This window comes from Salvelinus fontinalis, unplaced genomic scaffold (assembly GCF_029448725.1).
Source record: "Salvelinus fontinalis isolate EN_2023a unplaced genomic scaffold, ASM2944872v1 scaffold_0590, whole genome shotgun sequence".
NCBI lineage: Eukaryota > Metazoa > Chordata > Actinopteri > Salmoniformes > Salmonidae > Salvelinus > Salvelinus fontinalis.
This window is the reverse complement of record NW_026600799.1, coordinates 25,280-42,510: the sequence shown is the minus strand read 5'-3', so window position 1 is coordinate 42,510 and position 17,231 is coordinate 25,280. Positions and strand designations below refer to the sequence as shown.

Below are 17,231 nucleotides of genomic sequence, written 5' to 3'. Positions count from 1 at the left end.
AGAGAGCTGGCTGCTCTAAGTCAACCAGTGTTTTGTCTCAGCTCCTGCTTTTCCCAAGTCTATCTATTTTCTCGACCTCCTGGTTTTGACCCTTACCTGTCTTGACTGAGCCTGCCTAACATCCTGTGCCTTTGCCCCTACTCTGGAGTAACAACCTCTGCCTGACCCTGGGCCTGCCTGCCTGTCACGCCCTGGCCTTAGTATTCTTTGTTTTCTTTATGTTTTTTAGTTAGGTCAGGGTGTGACATGGGGAAGGTATGTGTTTTGTAAGTCTAGGGGTGTTGTATGTGTATGGGGCAGAGTTAGAGTAGTGTTGTCTAGTTATGTCTATGGCTGCCTAGATTGGTTCTCAATCAGAGACAGCTGTCATTCATTGTCTCTGATTGGGAGCCATATTTAAGGCAGTCATAGGCAGTAGGCTTTTGTGGGGTGTTGTCTATGTTGAACGTTTGTTGCTTGTCTGTGCACTTACGTTATTTAGCTTCACGGTCGTTTGTTGTTTTGTTAGTTTGTGTATATTGTTCGTTTTCGTGTTTTTCTCTCTTCCAAAATAAAGAGATGTATTTTGCAAACGCTGCGCTTTGGTCCTCTCTCTCTCACGAAGACGATCGTGACACTGCCGTCCTGTACCTTGGCCCAACTGCTCTGGAATATCAACCCCTGCCTGCCTTGACCTGTCGTTTACCTGCCCCTGTTGTTGCAATAAACATTGTTACTTCAACACAGTCTGCACTGATACAGAGTTACCTCTGCTGCAGATGATATGTTCATTAGAGTTAACTGCACCTCAGATTGCAGCCCAAATAAATGCTTCACAGAGTTCAAGTAACAGACATCTCAACATCAACTGTTCAGAGGAGACTGTGTGAATCAAGCCGTCATGGTTGGATTGCTGCAAAGAAACCACAACTGAAGGACACCAGAAATAAGAAGAGACTTGCTTGGGCAAAGAAACATAAGCAATGGACATTAGACCGGTGGAAATCTGTACTTTGGTCTGATGATGGGTGCAAACACATGGTCTTTGCGAGACACAGAGTAGGTGAATGGATGATTTCTGCATGTGTGGTTCCCTCCGTGAAGCCTGGAGGAGGAGGTGAGATGGTGTGGGGGTGCTTTGCTGGTGACACACTCTTTGATTTATTTTGTATTCATGGTACACTTAACCTGCATGGCTAAAACAGCATTCTGCAGTGATACGCCATCCCATCTGGTTTGCACTTAGTGGGACTATCATTTGTTTTTCAACAGGACAAAACACACCTCCAGGCTGTGTAAGGGCTTTTGACCAAGAAGGAGAGTGATGGTGCTTCATCAGATGACCTGGACTCAACAATCACCCAACCTCAACCCAATTGAGATGGTGTGGGATGAGTTGGACCGCAGAGTGAAGGAAAAGCAGCCAACAAGTGCTCAGCATATGTGGGAACTGTTGGAAAATCAAACCTCATGAAGCTGGTTGAGAGAATGCCAAGAGTGTGCAAAGCTGTCATCAAGGCAAAGAGTGGCTACTTTGAAGAATCTCAAATATAAAATATATTTTTATTTGTTTCACACTTTTTAGGTTACTACATGATTCATGTGTTTATTCATAGCTTTGATGTCTTCACTATTCACTTCACTATTCTACAATGTAGAAAAATAGCAAAAAGAAACAAAAACCTTTGAATGAGTAAGTGTGTCCAAACTTTTGACTCAAATACAAATCTTAGATTCAGCTATTAAAGACTACCAGAACCCACTGGGTTCTCCAATTACACTGAATGAACTACAAGACAAAATACAATCCCTAACAACCCAAAAAGGCCTGTGGGCTTGATGGTATCCTAAATGAAATGATAAAATATACAAACCACAAATTCCAATTGGCTATACTTAAACTCTAACATCATCCTCTGCTCTGGAAAATTCCCCAATATTTGGAACCAAGGACTCATCACTCCAATACACAAAAGTGAAGACAAATTTGACTCCAATAACTACCGTGGGATATGCTTCAACAGCAACCTTGGGAAAATCCTCTGCATTATCATAAACAGCAGACTCGTACATTTCCTACATAAGGGACGCCGATGGCATTACCCGTATGGTTGATGAGGATCTCCATTTTGCAAATGGATGGTCCATTACTAGATGTCTGCAAGTGCTATTAAAATAGGCCGATGGGCTCAGGTCGTGCCCCAGTGCCGGATCTTCCGGGAAGTCATCAAATAAAGTCTCTCGCACAATTTTCCTTTATATTTTTTACATTTATTTTTGGTTATTTTTCCGCTGTTCCAGAAGATTCCACCAGATGGTGACTGGCTGCTTATTGCAAATGGACAAAACTTCACCAAACGGACATGGCCATTTCTCCTAAATGGAAAAGACTTCGAAGACAAAACTCGGTGAGCACGGGTTTGGCCAAATTAGCTTTTAGCCCAGAAACAAGATGGCATCGAGTCCTCAACGCTTTTTGAGTTAAGGCCCATTTTCTGGGATTAAAGGTCAAAAACGGTAATAGAGCGAAATTTGACCGCTTCACATCAAAGTACATGAACCTATGGTGTAAGGAAAAAAAGAACCAGCAGCAGCCTCGTCCATTTGCAATGACGTCAATTAATTATGAATGTCGTGAAAATGACATTTAGATAAGTCCCAGAATCACAGGACTAGGTGCATTGAAACCGCCTGGGCCCATAGAGACAGACCCTAAAGTTTCTGTACAATAGCTCATTCAGGGACCCCATAGCAACGCCCAGAAAAAGTAGATTTTCAGCACTAATTAAGGTCGCTGCTCGGGCTCCGAATTACTATCGAACTGAAACTTGGGATTTGAGGTTGCCTCAGCTAGGCCTACACATAATGTCAGAACTGGACCCGCAGCTAGAATGTAACTATGTGTTTTAAGTTTTTATTATGGTTAAAACAGAAGGCGCTGTGAATTTTGGGCCTGCTCTGAACTGTGATAGTTGGCTTCTAAACGTGTTGGACAAAGGGGGTTTGGTGTCAGTCTGTGTCCGTTTGGTGTCAGAATGATATCTTATTGACTGATGGACGCTGACTTGATGGCTGACTTTGGTCCATTTGCAATAAGTTTAACCTCACTAGGGTACGTGGGACGCTAGTTAATCCAACCACGGTGTCAGATTTCAAAATGGCTTTACGGCGAAAGCATACCATGCAATTATATGAGAACTGCCCCCAGCAGACAAATCATTACAAACAGTTACCAGCAAAGTAGAGGAGTTACACAAGTCAGAAATAGAGATAAAATTAAGCACTTACCTTTGATGATCTTCATATGGTTGCACTCTCAAGACTCCTATTTACTCAATAAATGTTAGTTTTGTTCGATAAAGTCCCTCTTTATATCCAAAAACCTTGTTTTTTTTTGTGCGTTTTGTTCAGTAATCCACAGGCTCAAACGCAGTCACAACAGGCTGACAAAAAATCCAAATAGTATCCGTAAAGTTTGTAGAAACATTTCAAACGATGCTTATAATCAATCCTCAGGTTGTTTTTAGCCTAAATAATCGATAATATTTCAACCGGACAATAACATCGTCAATATAAAAGGTAAACAAGAAAGGCGCGCTCTCGGTCGCACGCATGAAAAAACTCTGGGACACTGCAGTGTCCACTCATTCAGAGTGGTTTTACTCCGTCATTTTTCAGAATACAAGTCTGAATCAATTTCTAAAGACTGTTGATATCTAGTGGAAGCCATAGGAGGTACAATTTGAGTCCTAAGTCAATGGATACTGTAATGGCATTCAATAGAAAACTACAAACGTTAAAAAATCCCACTTCCTGGATGGATTTTGGAAACTTTAGAGTGTTTTCTATCCAAATCTACAAATTATATGCATATCCTAGCTTCTGGGCCTGAGTGGCAGGCAGTTTACTTTGGGCACGCTTTTCATCCAGAAGTGAAAATAGTGCCCCCTACCCTAGTGAAGTTAAACAGTGATGAACCATCACCAAATTGACAGGTTGAAATCAACACCAACAAGCGATGGAGAGGCACCACTATCACTGCCCGGCCATCCGGAGTTCAACGGGCTAGTCAATTGGGCATTTCTGCAGTATATTAGAGCATGTCAAATTCGTGATGGTAAATGCCCATCGTCAGACATCGCAAATGGACAGCCGTGCACTTGGTAATCTGAACGGGTTACTGGGAGCAAATTTGTAAAATATTTTTTAATGTCTTTAGGGGGTGCAAGGGGTCCATGGCTGGGTAGAGAGCACCCCCCATCCGTGCCCATCCAATAGGGGGCACCCCTGGTTATTTTGGACGTTTAAAAAAATATATTGTAAAAAACAACTGAGTCCTACTGCTCTCTTATTGCACCAAATTCTTACTTCCTATGACTTCCTATGATGAAACATGACAAATATAACTTTTAGGTTGATTCTGGGCTTAATATAGTGATATATGTTATCTTTTGGTCAGTATAAATGCCATTTGGACATTTCTTATGCCATTTGGACATGGTTCACTGACTTTTTGGTTCAGAAGCCGACTTCCTATAAACATATACTGCAAATGGACAATACATGGTCCTAATGGACAAACTCAATAAAATAAAACATATTGTGTTCATATGGTTATTACATATGTATAATTGACCCAAAAAATTAATACATCGAAAAACAGTCCAAAAAGCACTTTTTTAGAGGTTTTAAAATTTTGAAAACATTTTGAGATTTTCATAATTTTACCCTTGTGTCTTGACTTTGACCATTTTCCATATGAAAATCTAAAGTTGAGCGTGCTCGCCATCTTTGTGATTTTGGGGGTATGACACTTGGCATTTGCCATGTTCCACTTGCCATATGGTTCGGATGAACTGCCTTCCATTTGAGTGCTATTTGCGATTGTATATATGGTTCGCCCAATGGCAATAAGTTGCCATTAATTTTGTCCATTTCATGGGGGTCTTCCCTTACCTTAGCGAAAACAATGTACTGAGCAAATGTCAAATTGGCTTTTTACCAAATTATCCTGTGTGACAGACCACATATTCACCCTGCACACCCTAACTGACAAACAAACTAACTAAAACATAGGCAAAGTCTTCTCATGCTTTGTTGATTTAAAAAATGTTTAGACTCAATTTGGCATGAGGGCAATACAAATTGATGGAACGTGGTATTGGGGGAAATAAATAGAACATTATCAAATTCATGTACACAAACAAGTGTGAGGTTAAAATGGGCAAAAAACACACAAATGCAGCTTAAGCCCCACCCTCTTCAACATATATATCAACGAACTAGCGAGGGCACTAGAACAGTCTGCAGCACTCAACCTCACCCTACTAGAATCTGAAGTCCAATGTCTACTGTTTGCTGATGATCTGGTGCTTCTATCCCCAACGAAGTAGGGCTTACAGCAACACCTAGATCTTCTGCACAGATTCTGCCAGACCTGGGCCATGACAGTAAATCTCAGTAAGACAAAACTAATGGTGTTCCAAAAAAAGGTCCAGTTGCCAGGACCACGAATACAAATTCCATCTAGACACCATTGCCCGAGAGCACACAAAAAACTATACCTCAGCCTAAACATCAGCTCCATATGTAACTTCCACAAAGTTGTAAACGATCTGAGAGACAATGCAAGAAGAGCCTTCAATGCCATAAAAAGGAACATAAAATTCGAAATACCAATTTGAATCTGACTAAAAATACTTGAATCAGTTATAGGACCCATTGCCCTTTATGGTTGTGAGGTCTGAGGTGTACTCACCAACCAAGAATTCACAAAATGGGACAAACACCAAATTGAGACTCTGCATACAGAATTCTGCAGACATATCTTCAGTGTAAAACGTAAAACACCAAATAATGCATGCTGGGCAGAATTAGGCCGATTCCCACTAATTATCAAAATCCAGAAAAGAGCTTCTGTGAATAGGGGGTACTGTTTTCATTTTGGGGAAAAAATCGTGCCCAATTTAAACGGCCTCGTACTCTATTCTAGATTGTACAATATGCATATTATTATTACTATTGGATAGGAAACACTCTCAAGTTTCTAAAACTGTTTGAATTATATATGTGAGTAAAACAGAACTCATTTGGCAGCAAACTTCCAAACAGGAAGTGAAAAATCTGAAAACGATGCTCTGTTCCAGGGCCTGCCTATTCAATTGCCTTATATTTATGGATTTGCATGCACTGCATACGCCTTCCACTAGATGTCAACAGGCAGTGGAAGGTGGAATGGGGTGTCTAGCTTGATCTGAGGTTGAACAAGAGTTCTTGGAGTGGGAGGTCTGGAAATTTCTTTGTCTTCTCTGGCGCGCGAAGTAGATCGACATTGGCTTCTGAAAAGCGTTCGGAATACATGGTGGATATCTCCGGCTCTGATTTTATTTGATAGATGTGATAAAAAGATCATAAATTCGTTTTTTTCAACCGAGTTGTATCAGTTTATTCAACGTTTATTGCGACTTTTGGAATTTTCCTTTCTTTGCGTCAGGAGAAGATGGGCATGTTCGTGCCACATGGCTAGCTAAGGTTGCTAATTCGACAGGAGAGAAGGACATTCTAAAACCAAACAATAATTTATTCTGGACCTAGGACTCCTTGTACAAGATTCTGATGGAAGCTCAGCAAAAGTAAGAACAATTTATGATGTTATTTCGTATTTCTGTGTAAAATGTTGAGTCCTCATTTCCGCCCTTTTTGCGGGCGCTGTCTCGCTATAATGTAAGCTGTTTGTTATGGTAAAGTTATTTTTAAAAATCTAACATGGCGATTGCATTAAGAACTAGTGTATCTTTCATTTGCTGTCCAACATGTATTTTTTAGTAAAGTTTATGATGAGTTCTTTGGTCAGATTAGGTGAGTGTCCAAATTAGCTCCGGACAATTTGGTGAATCGATGCTATATATTCACAATGTATAACCACGGTTTTCAGCTCAAAATATGCACATTTTCGAACAAAATATAAGTGTATTGTATAACCTGATGTTATAAGACTGTCATCTGATGAAGTTGGTCAAGGTTAGTGATTAATTTTATATCTTTTGCTGGTTTTTGCGATTGCTACCTTTTGCTGCTTATAACTGCATTTGTCTGTTTGGCTATTGTGGTAAGCTAATATAATGCTATATTATGTTTTCGCTGTAAGACACTTAAAAAATCTGAAATATTGGCTGGATTCACAAGATGTTTATCTTTCATTTGTTGTACGCCATGTATTTTTCATAAATTTTTTATGATGAGTAATTAGGTATTTCACGTTGCTCTCTGTAATTATTCTGGCTGCTTTGGTGATATTTTTGATGGTAGCTGCAATGTAAAACTAAGATTTATACCTCAAATATGCACATTTTCGAACAAAACATAAATGTATTGTATAACATGTTATAAGACTGTCATCTGATGAAGTTGTTTCTTGGTTAGTGACTAATTATATCTCTATTTGGTCGGTTTTGTGATAGCTACCTATGCGGTAGAAAAATGGTGAAAATATGCGGTTGAGTCTTTTGCTATTGTGGTTAGCTAATAGAAATACATATTGTGTTTTCGCTGTAAAACATTTAAAAAATCGGGAATGATGGCTGGATTCACAAGATGTTTATCTTTCATTTGCTGTATTGGACTTGTGATTTCATGAAAATTATATTATATGATATCCCTGTCGCGTTAGGCTAGGCTATCCTAGTCAGCTTTTTTGATGAGGAGGATCCCGGATCCGGGAGAGAGAAGCGGTAGAGGTTATTAAATTCTACAACCACCTAAAAGGAAGCGATTCCCAAACCTTTCAGAACAAAGCCATTACCTACAGAGAGATGAACCTGGAGAAGAGTCCCCTAAGCAAGCTGGTCCTGGGGCTCTGTTCACAAACACAAACAGACCCCACGGAGCCCCAGGACAGCAACACAATTAGACCCAACCAATTCATGAGAAAACAAAAAGTTAATTACTTGACACAATGGAAATAATTAACCAAAAAACAGAGCAAACTAGAACGCTATTTGTCCCTAAACAGAGTACACAGTGGCTGACCCAAACTTAAGGAAAGCTTTGACTATGTACAGACTCAGTGAGCATAGCCGTGCTATTGAGAAAGGTCGCCGTAGGCAGACCTGGCTCTCAAGAGAAGACAGGCAATGTGCGCACTGCCCACAAAATGAGGTGGAAACTGAGCTGCACTTCCTAACCTCCTGCCCAATGTATGACCATATTAGAGACACATATTTTCCTCAGATTACACAGATCCATAAAGAATTTGAAAAGAAACCCAATTTTGCTAAACTCCCATATCTATTGGGTGAAATACCACAGTGTGCAATCACAGCAGCAAGATTTGTGATCTGTTGCGACAACAAAATGGCAACCAGTGAAAAACAAACACCATTATAAATACATGCTTTATTTATTTTCCTTTTGGAAATTTGAAAATCATTACAACACTGTATATAAACATAATATGACATTTGAAATGTCTATTATTTTGGAACTTTTGTGAGTGTAATGGTTACTGTTAATTTTGTGTTGTCTATTTCACTTGTTTTGGCAATGTGTCACGCCCTGGCCTTAGTATTATTTGTTTTATTTATTATTTTAGTTAGGTCAGGGTGTGACATGGGGTATGTGTGTGTTTGGGGTATTATATGGTAGAGGGGGTGTTGGTTGTAGTGTATGGTTTTGTGTTGAGTGTATGTATCTAGCTGTGTCTATGGGTGTGTAGTTTTCTAGGAAAGTCTATGGTGGCCTGAATGGGTTCTCAATTAGAGACAGCTGATTTCTGTTGTCTCTAATTGGGAGCCATATTTAAGGCTGCCATGGGCTTTAGCTGTTTGTGGGTCATTGTATATGTATATGTCGACGTAAGTAGTTTGTGTGTGCACTTGCGTTTGAAGTTTCACGATCGTTTGTTGTTTTGTTAGTGTTGAATAAGTGTTTCGTGTTCATCTTCATCATTGTAAATAAAGAAGATGTATTCATATCATGTTGCGCCTTGGTCCTCTCATTCATGTCAACACGATCGTGACACAATGTAAACATGTTTCCCATGCCAATAAAGCCATTAAATTGAAAAAATAAATTGAGAGAGGGAGAAAGAGAGAATTTTTATGACCCAAATACTTACATCATTAAAACAAACTTTATTTCATTTTAACAGACTAGAAAGTTACATCCAGCACATAGAACACCCCTGATGCCCTAAACCCCAACAAATTCCCCCAGACAGTTCACCAGCCCCCCCATATACATGCTCCAGTTTCATCCTGCAGCAGCCCCAGCAACACAGCTCAGGGGTCCCTACACCCCAGCATCTCATGTTTCCCGGTCTTCCATATTGACATGTTTACCTGCCCCACCAGGTAGTTTACCAGGCAGTCCCTACTCCTTTTGGCTACACTATACTGAGGCCCCCCAACATAAAGGTTCACAGACAACCCCAACACTAGACCAATTGGCTACACTATACTGAGTGAACAAACAGAGCCCAAAGCACAGCGTGGTAGAACGCCGTAATGGTTGACAACCACCGCCATCTAGACAACTTAGCCGCAACGTTATCCACCAGAACGTCCAGGTTTTCTCCTGAAACTCCCCTAAAGAACAACCCTAAAAATGTCACCCCTACTCTGCCCCACTGTAACCCTCCAGGAAGACTAGGAGATCCTACTCTGCCCCACTGTAGCACCCCAGGAAGACTAGAAGATCCTGCTCTGCCCCACTGTAACCCTCCAGGAAGACTAGGAGATCCTGCTCTGCCACACTGTAACCCTCCAGGAAGACTAGGAGATCCTGCTCTGCCACACTGTAACCCTCCAGGAAGACTAGGAGATCCTGCTCTGCCACACTGTAACCCTCCAGGAAGACTAGGAGATCCTACTCTGCCCCACTGTAACCCTCCAGGAAGACAAAAAGATCCTACTCTGCCACACTGTAACCCTCCAGGAAGACTAGGAGATCCTGCTCTGCCACACTGTAACCCTCCAGGAAGACTAGGAGATCCTACTCTGCCCCACTGTAACCCTCCAGGAAGACAAAAAGATCCTACTCTGCCACACTGTAACCCTCCAGGAAGACTAGGAGATCCTGCTCTGAGTCACTGTAACCCTCCAGGAAGACTAGGAGATCCTACTCTGCCACACTGTAGCCCCCAGGAAGACTAGGAGATCCTACTCTGCCACACTGTAGCCACCCAGGAAGACTAGGAGATCCTACTCTGCCCCACTGTAGCCCCCCAGGAAGACTAGGAGATCCTACTCTGCCACACTGTAGCCACCCAGGAAGACTAGGAGATCCTGCTCTGTCCCACTGTAGCCCCACAGGAAGACTAGAAGATCCTGCTCTGCTCCACTGTAACCCTCCAGGAAGACTAGGAGATCCTGCTCTGCCCCACTGTAGCCCCACAGGAAGACTAGGAGATCCTGCTCTGAGTTATTGTAGCCCCCCAGGAAGACTAGGAGATCCTGCTCTGAGTTATTGTAGCCCCCCAGGAAGACTAGGAGATCCTGCTCTGAGTCACTGTAGCCCCCCAGGAAGACTAGGAGATCCTGCTCTGCCACACTGTAGCCCCCCAGGAAGACTAGGAGATCCTGCTCTGAGTCACTGTAGCCCCCCGGGAAGACTAGGAGATCCTGCTCTGAGTCACTGTAGCCCCCCAGTAAGACTAGGTGATCCTGCTCTGAGTCACTGTAGCCCCCCAGGAAGACTAGGAGATCCTGCTCTGAGTCACTGTAACCCTCCAGGAAGACTAGGAGATCCTGCTCTGAGTCACTGTAACCCTCCAGGAAGACTAGGAGATCCTACTCTGCCACACTGTAGCCCCCCAGGAAGACTAGGAGATCCTACTCTGCCACACTGTAGCCACCCAGGAAGACTAGGAGATCCTACTCTGCCCCACTGTAGCCCCCCAGGAAGACTAGGAGATCCTACTCTGCCACACTGTAGCCACCCAGGAAGACTAGGAGATCCTGCTCTGCCCCACTGTAGCCCCACAGGAAGACTAGAAGATCCTGCTCTGCTCCACTGTAACCCTCCAGGAAGACTAGGAGATCCTGCTCTGAGTTATTGTAGCCCCCCAGGAAGACTAGGAGATCCTGCTCTGAGTTATTGTAGCCCCCCAGGAAGACTAGGAGATCCTGCTCTGAGTCACTGTAGCCCCCCAGGAAGACTAGGAGATCCTGCTCTGCCACACTGTAGCCCCCCAGGAAGACTAGGAGATCCTGCTCTGCCACACTGTAACCCTCCAGGAAGACTAGGAGATCCTGATCTGCCCCACTGTAGCCCCCCAGGAAGACTAGGAGATCCTGCTCTGAGTCACTGTAGCCCCACGGGAAGACTAGGAGATCCTCTGCCCCACTGTAGCCCCCCAGGAAGACTAGGAGATCCTGCACTGACCCATCTCGCCATCAGACACGCACTCATCTCCCAGTTCACCTCAGCTTATGAACAACATTAAAGCCAGCCTCTTCTACATCTCCCTCCCCTCTACCAAACACTGTGATATCATCAGCAAACTAACTCCCCACCTACAACCCCATGCAGCCTCTCCCTCAGCCTACAACCCCATGCAGCCTATCCCTCAGCCTCTCCCTCAGCCTACAACGCCATGCAGCCTCTCCCTCAGCCTACAACGCCATGCAGCCTCTCCCTCAGCCTACAACGCCATGCAGCCTCTCCCTCAGCCTACAACCACATGCAGCCTCTCCCTCAGCCTACAACGCCATGCAGCCTCTCCCTCAGCCTACAACCCCTGCAGCCTCTCCCTCAGCCTACAACCCCATGCAGCCTCTCCCTCAACTACAACCACATGCAGCCTCTCCCTCAGCCTACAACCCCATACAGCCACTTCCTCAGCCTACAACCACATGAACCCCCTCCCTCAGCCTACAACCACATGCAGCCTCTCCCTCAGCCTACAACCCCATGCAGCCTCTCCCTCAGCCTACAACCCCATGCAGCCTCTCCCTCAGCCTACAACCACATGCAGCCCTTCCCTCAGCCTACAACCACATGCAGCCACTCCCTGAGCCTACAACCCCATGCAGCCTCTCCCTCAGCCTACAACCCCTGCAGCCTCTCCCTCAGCCTACAACCCCTGCAGCCTCTCCCTCAGCCTACAACCACATGCAGCCTCTCCCTCAGCCTACAACCCCATGCAGCCTCTCCCTCAGCCTACAACCACATGCAGCCCCTCACTCAGCCTACAACCACATGCAGCCTCTCCCTCAGCCTACAACCACATGCAGCCACTCCCTCAGCCTACAACCACATGCAGCCTCTCCCTCAGCCTACAACCCCATGCAGCCTCTCCCTCAGCCTACAACCCCATGCAGCCCCTCCCTCAGCCTACAACCCCATGCAGCCCCTCCCTCAGCCTACAACCCCATGCAGCCTCTCCCTCAGCCTACAACCCCATGCAGCCCCTCCCTCAGCCTACAACCCCATGCAGCCCCTCCCTCAGCCTACAACCCCATGCAGCCTCTCCCTCAGCCTACAACCCCGTGCAACCTCTCCCTCAGCCTACAACCCCGTGCAACCTCTCCCTCAGCCTACAACTGATTCATGTCTTCTTTACTTGACTGACTTCATCAGGAAAGAGATTGATGAGGGAAATCTGTGTGGAATGGTACTGCTTGACCTACAGAAGGCCTTTGATACAGTTAACCACTGTCTCCTAATCTCCAAACTTGAGGCACTGGGGTTAAGCAGTATCCCTCAAGGCTGGGTAAAGTCCTACTTGTCAGGCAGGGAGCAAGTGGTAGAGGTTAATGGTTTACTGTCTCAGGCAAAACCAATGAGTTCATTCGATGAGCAGCTGTCGTCACATTAACTAATACGTCACAGCACTAGTGATGTCTATCTAAATGAGTCCCAGGTCCTGATCACACATCCTAGTGATGTCTATCACATCTCTCAAAAGAAACAAGTTGTCCATTATTGTTTGCCCAGTCACACAGTATGCCTGCGCCATGTGAACTATTGTGTCCAAACAACCTTTCAGCCGACACTTCGACAGTATTTTGTAATCCAAGAAGAACAATGATACTGGCCTCCAGTTCTTCAATAGAGCTAAGTGCCCCTTCTTCGGGAGTAGTGACAGCACTGCCAGCTGGCAGCTGACTGGTAGGGCAGAGTTCTTAAAGAACTCCCAAAAGACCTCTAAGAGAAATGATACTGGCCTCCAGTTCTTCAATAGAGCTAAGTGCCCCTTCTTCGGCAGTAGTGACAGCACTGCAAGCTGACTGGTAGTATAGAGTTCTCAAAGGACTCCCAAAAGACCTCTAAGAGGTCCCTCCCCAATTCACCCAGGAAATATTTAGAACACTCAGCTGTCAGTCCATCGACCCCCAGAGCACAACCTGGGGAGACCTGCTGCACAGCCGCTGTTAGTTCCTGAAGCTTAAGATCCCCCTCCAGCCTAGCACTCTGCTCAGGCCTGAGCTTAGACAGTCTCTGTAGAATCTCCTGAGCACACTGTGGCAGATCTGGGAGCCCAGAACCCTGTTCCAGCTCCAGAATCCTGTTCCAGCTCCAGAACCCTGTTCCAGCTCCAGAACCCTGTTCCAGCTCCCCTTACTGACATAGATCCTGATAAACCACTAGCAGCCCAGAACCCTGTTCCAGCTCCCCTTACTGACATAGATCCTGATAAACCACTAGCAGCCCAGAACCCTGTTCCAGCTCCCCTTACTGACATAGATCCTGATAAACCACTAGGACCCCAGAACCCTGTTCCAGCTCCCCTTACTGACATAGATCCTGATAAACCACTAGCAGCCCAGAACCCTGTTCCAGCTCCCCTTACTGTCATTGGTCCTGATAAACCACTAGCAGCCCAGAACCCCGTTCTAGCTCCAGAACCCCGTTCTAGCTCCAGAACCCCGTTACAGCTCCAGAACCCCGTTACAGCTCCAGAACCCCGTTACAGCTCCAGAACCCCGTTACAGCTCCAGAACCCCGTTACAGCTCCAGAAGCCCCTTCCAGCTCCAGAAGCCCCTTCCAGCTCCAGAAGCCCCTTCCAGCTCCAGAAGCCCCTTCCATCTCCAGAACCCTCTTCCATCTCCAGAACCCTCTTCCATTTCCAGAACCCCGTTCCAGCTCCAGAACCCTCTTCCATCTCCAGAACCCTCTTCCATTTCCAGAACCCCGTTCCAGCTCCAGAACCCCATTCCAGCTCCAGAACCCCGTTACAGCTCCAGAACCCCGTTACAGCTCCAGAACCCCGTAACAGCTCCAGCACCCTGTTCCAGCACCCTGTTCCAGCTCCAGAACCCTGTTACAGCTCCAGAACCCCGTTCCAGCTCCAAAACCCTGTTCCAGCTCCAAAACCCTGCTCCAGCTCCAGAACCCCGTTACATCTCCAGAACCCCGTTACATCTCCAGAACCCCGTTACATCTCCAGAACCCCATTACATCTCCAGAACCCGGTACATCTCCAGAACCCGTTACATCTCCAGAACCCGTTCCAGCTCCAGAACCCTGTTCCAGCTCCAGAACCCCGTTCCAGCTCCAGAACCCCGTTCCAGCTCCAGAACCCCGTTCCATCTCCAGAACCCCGTTCCAGCTCCAAAACCCCGTTCCAGCTCCAAAACCCCGTTCCAGCTCCAGAACCCCGTTCCAGCTCCAGAACCCCGTTCCAGCTCCAGAACCCCGTTCCAGCTCCAGAACCCCGTTCCAGCTCCCCTTACTGACATAGATCCTATCTAGCCTTCTTGTTCTAATCCTCACCTCCACTAATTTCAATCATCTCCAATTACCTTGAATGAGTTACAGGACAAAATAAAAACCCTCCAACCCAAAAAGGCCTGTGGTGTTGATGGTATCCTTACTGAAATGATCAAATATACAGACAACAAATTCCAATTGGCTATATTAAAACTCTTTAACATCGTCCTTAGCTCTGGCATCTTCCCCAATATTTGGAACCAAGGACTGATCACCCCAATCCACAAAAGTGGAGACAAATTTGACCCCAATAACTACCGTGGAATATGCGTCAACAGTAACCTTGGTAAAATACTCTGCATTATCATTAACAGCAGACTCGTACATTTCCTTAATGAACACAATGTACTGAGCAAATGTCAAATTGGCTTTTTACCAAATTACCGTACAACAGACCATGTATTCACCCTACACACCCTAATTGACAACCAAACAAACCAAAACAAAGGCAAAGTCTTCTCATGCTTTGTTGATTTCAAAAAAGCCTTCGACTCAATTTGGCATGAGGGTCTGCTATACAAATTGATGGAAAGTGGTGTCGAGAGAAAAATATACGACATTATAAAATCCATGTACACAAACAACAAGTGTGCGGTTAAAATTGGCAAAAAACACACACATTTCTTCACACAGGGTCGTGGGGTGAGACAGTGATGCAGCTTAAGCCCCACCCTCTTCAACATATATATCAACGAATTGGCGCGGGCACTAGAACAGTCTGCAGCACCCGGTCTCACCCTACTAGAATCCGAAGTCAAATGTCTGCTGTTTGCTGATGATCTGGTGCTTCTGTCACCAACCAAGGAGGGCCTACAGCAGCACCTAGAGCTTCTGCACAGATTCTGTCAGACCTGGGCCCTGACAGTAAATCTCAGTAAGACCAAAATAATGGTGTTCCAAAAAAGGTCCAGTTGCCAGGACCACAAATTCCATCTAGACACCGTTGCCCTAGAGCACACAAAATCTATACATACCTCGGCCTAAACATCAGCACCTAAGGTGACTTCCACAAAGCTGTGAACGATCTGAGAGACAAGGCAAGAAGGGCATTTTATGCCATCAAAAGGAACATAAATTTCAACATACCAATTAGGATCTGGCTAAAAATACTTGAATCAGTCATTGAGCCCATTGCCCTTTATGGTTGTGAGGTCTGGGGTCCGCTCACCAACCAAGATTTCACAAAATGGGGCAAACACCAAATTGAGACTCTGCATGCAGAATTCTGCAAAAATATCCTCCGTGTACAACGTAGAACACCAAATAATGCATGCAGAGCAGAATTAGGCCGATACCCACTAATTATCAAAATCCAGAAAAGAGCCGTTAAATTCTACAACCACCTAAAAGGAAGCGATTCCCAAACCTTCCATAACAAAGCCATCACCTAGAGAGAGATGAACCTGGAGAAGAGTCCCCTAAGCAAGCTGGTCCTAGGGCTCTGTTCACAAACACAAACACACCCCACAGAGCCCCAAGAGACAACAGCACAATTAGACCCAACCAAATCATGAGAAAACAAAAAGATAATTACTTGACACATTGAAAGAATTAACAAAAAAACAGAGCAAACTAGAATGCTATTTGGCACTAAACAGAGAGTACACAGTGGCAGAATACCTGACCACTGTGACTGACCCAAACTTAAGGAAAGCTTTGACTATGTACAGACTCAGTGAGCATAGCCTTGCTATTGAGAAAGGCCGCCGTAGGCAGACATGGCTCTCAAGAGAAGACAGGCTATGTGCACACTGCCCACAAAATGAGGTGGAAACTGAGCTGCACTTCCTAACCTCCTGCCCAATGTATGACCATATTAGAGACACATATTTCCCTCAGATCACACAGATCCACAAAGAATTCGAAAACAAATCCAATTTTGATAAACTCCCATATCTACTGGGTGAAATTCCACAGTGTGCCATCACAGCAGCAAGATTTGTGACCTGTTGCCACAATAAAAGGGCAACCAGTGAAGAACAAACACCATTGTAAATACAACCCATATTTATGCTTACTTATTTTAACTTGTGTGCTTTAACCATTTGTACACTGTATATATATAATATGACATTTGTAATGTCTTTATTGTTTTGAAACTTCTGTATGTGTAATGTTTACTGTTAATTTGTATTGTTTGTTTCACTTTTGTGTAATGTCTACCTCACTTGCTTTGGCAATGTTAACACGTTTCCCATGCCAATAAAGCCCCTTGAATTGAATTGAATTGAGAGAGGGACAGAGAGAGGGACAGAGAGAGAGGGACAGAGAGAGAGAGAGAGGGACAGAGAGAGAGAGGGAGAGAGAGAGAGGGACAGAGGGAGAGGGAGAGAGAGAGATGGAGGGGCAGAGAGAGAGAGAGAGAGGGGGAGAGAGAGAGGGACAGAGGGAGAGAGAGAGATGGAGGGGCAGAGAGAGAGAGAGGGGGAGAGAGAGAGGGACAGAGGGAGAGAGAGAGATGGAGGTGCAGAGAGAGAGAGAGAGAGAGAGAGAGGCGAGTGTGAGGGAGTTCAGGGACAACTCTGTCACAGACAGACAT

The 17,231-nt window shown here is 45.0% G+C and overlaps 1 protein-coding gene across 1 annotated transcript in view; it reads right to left on the bottom strand.

The window, feature by feature from the left end:
• The window catches only part of LOC129846580 (1-phosphatidylinositol 4,5-bisphosphate phosphodiesterase eta-1-like), a gene marked incomplete at its 5' end in the record, with an annotated part of 49,653 nt that overhangs the window by 9,096 nt on the left and 23,326 nt on the right, over window positions 1-17,231 (bottom strand). The window lies entirely within an intron of this gene.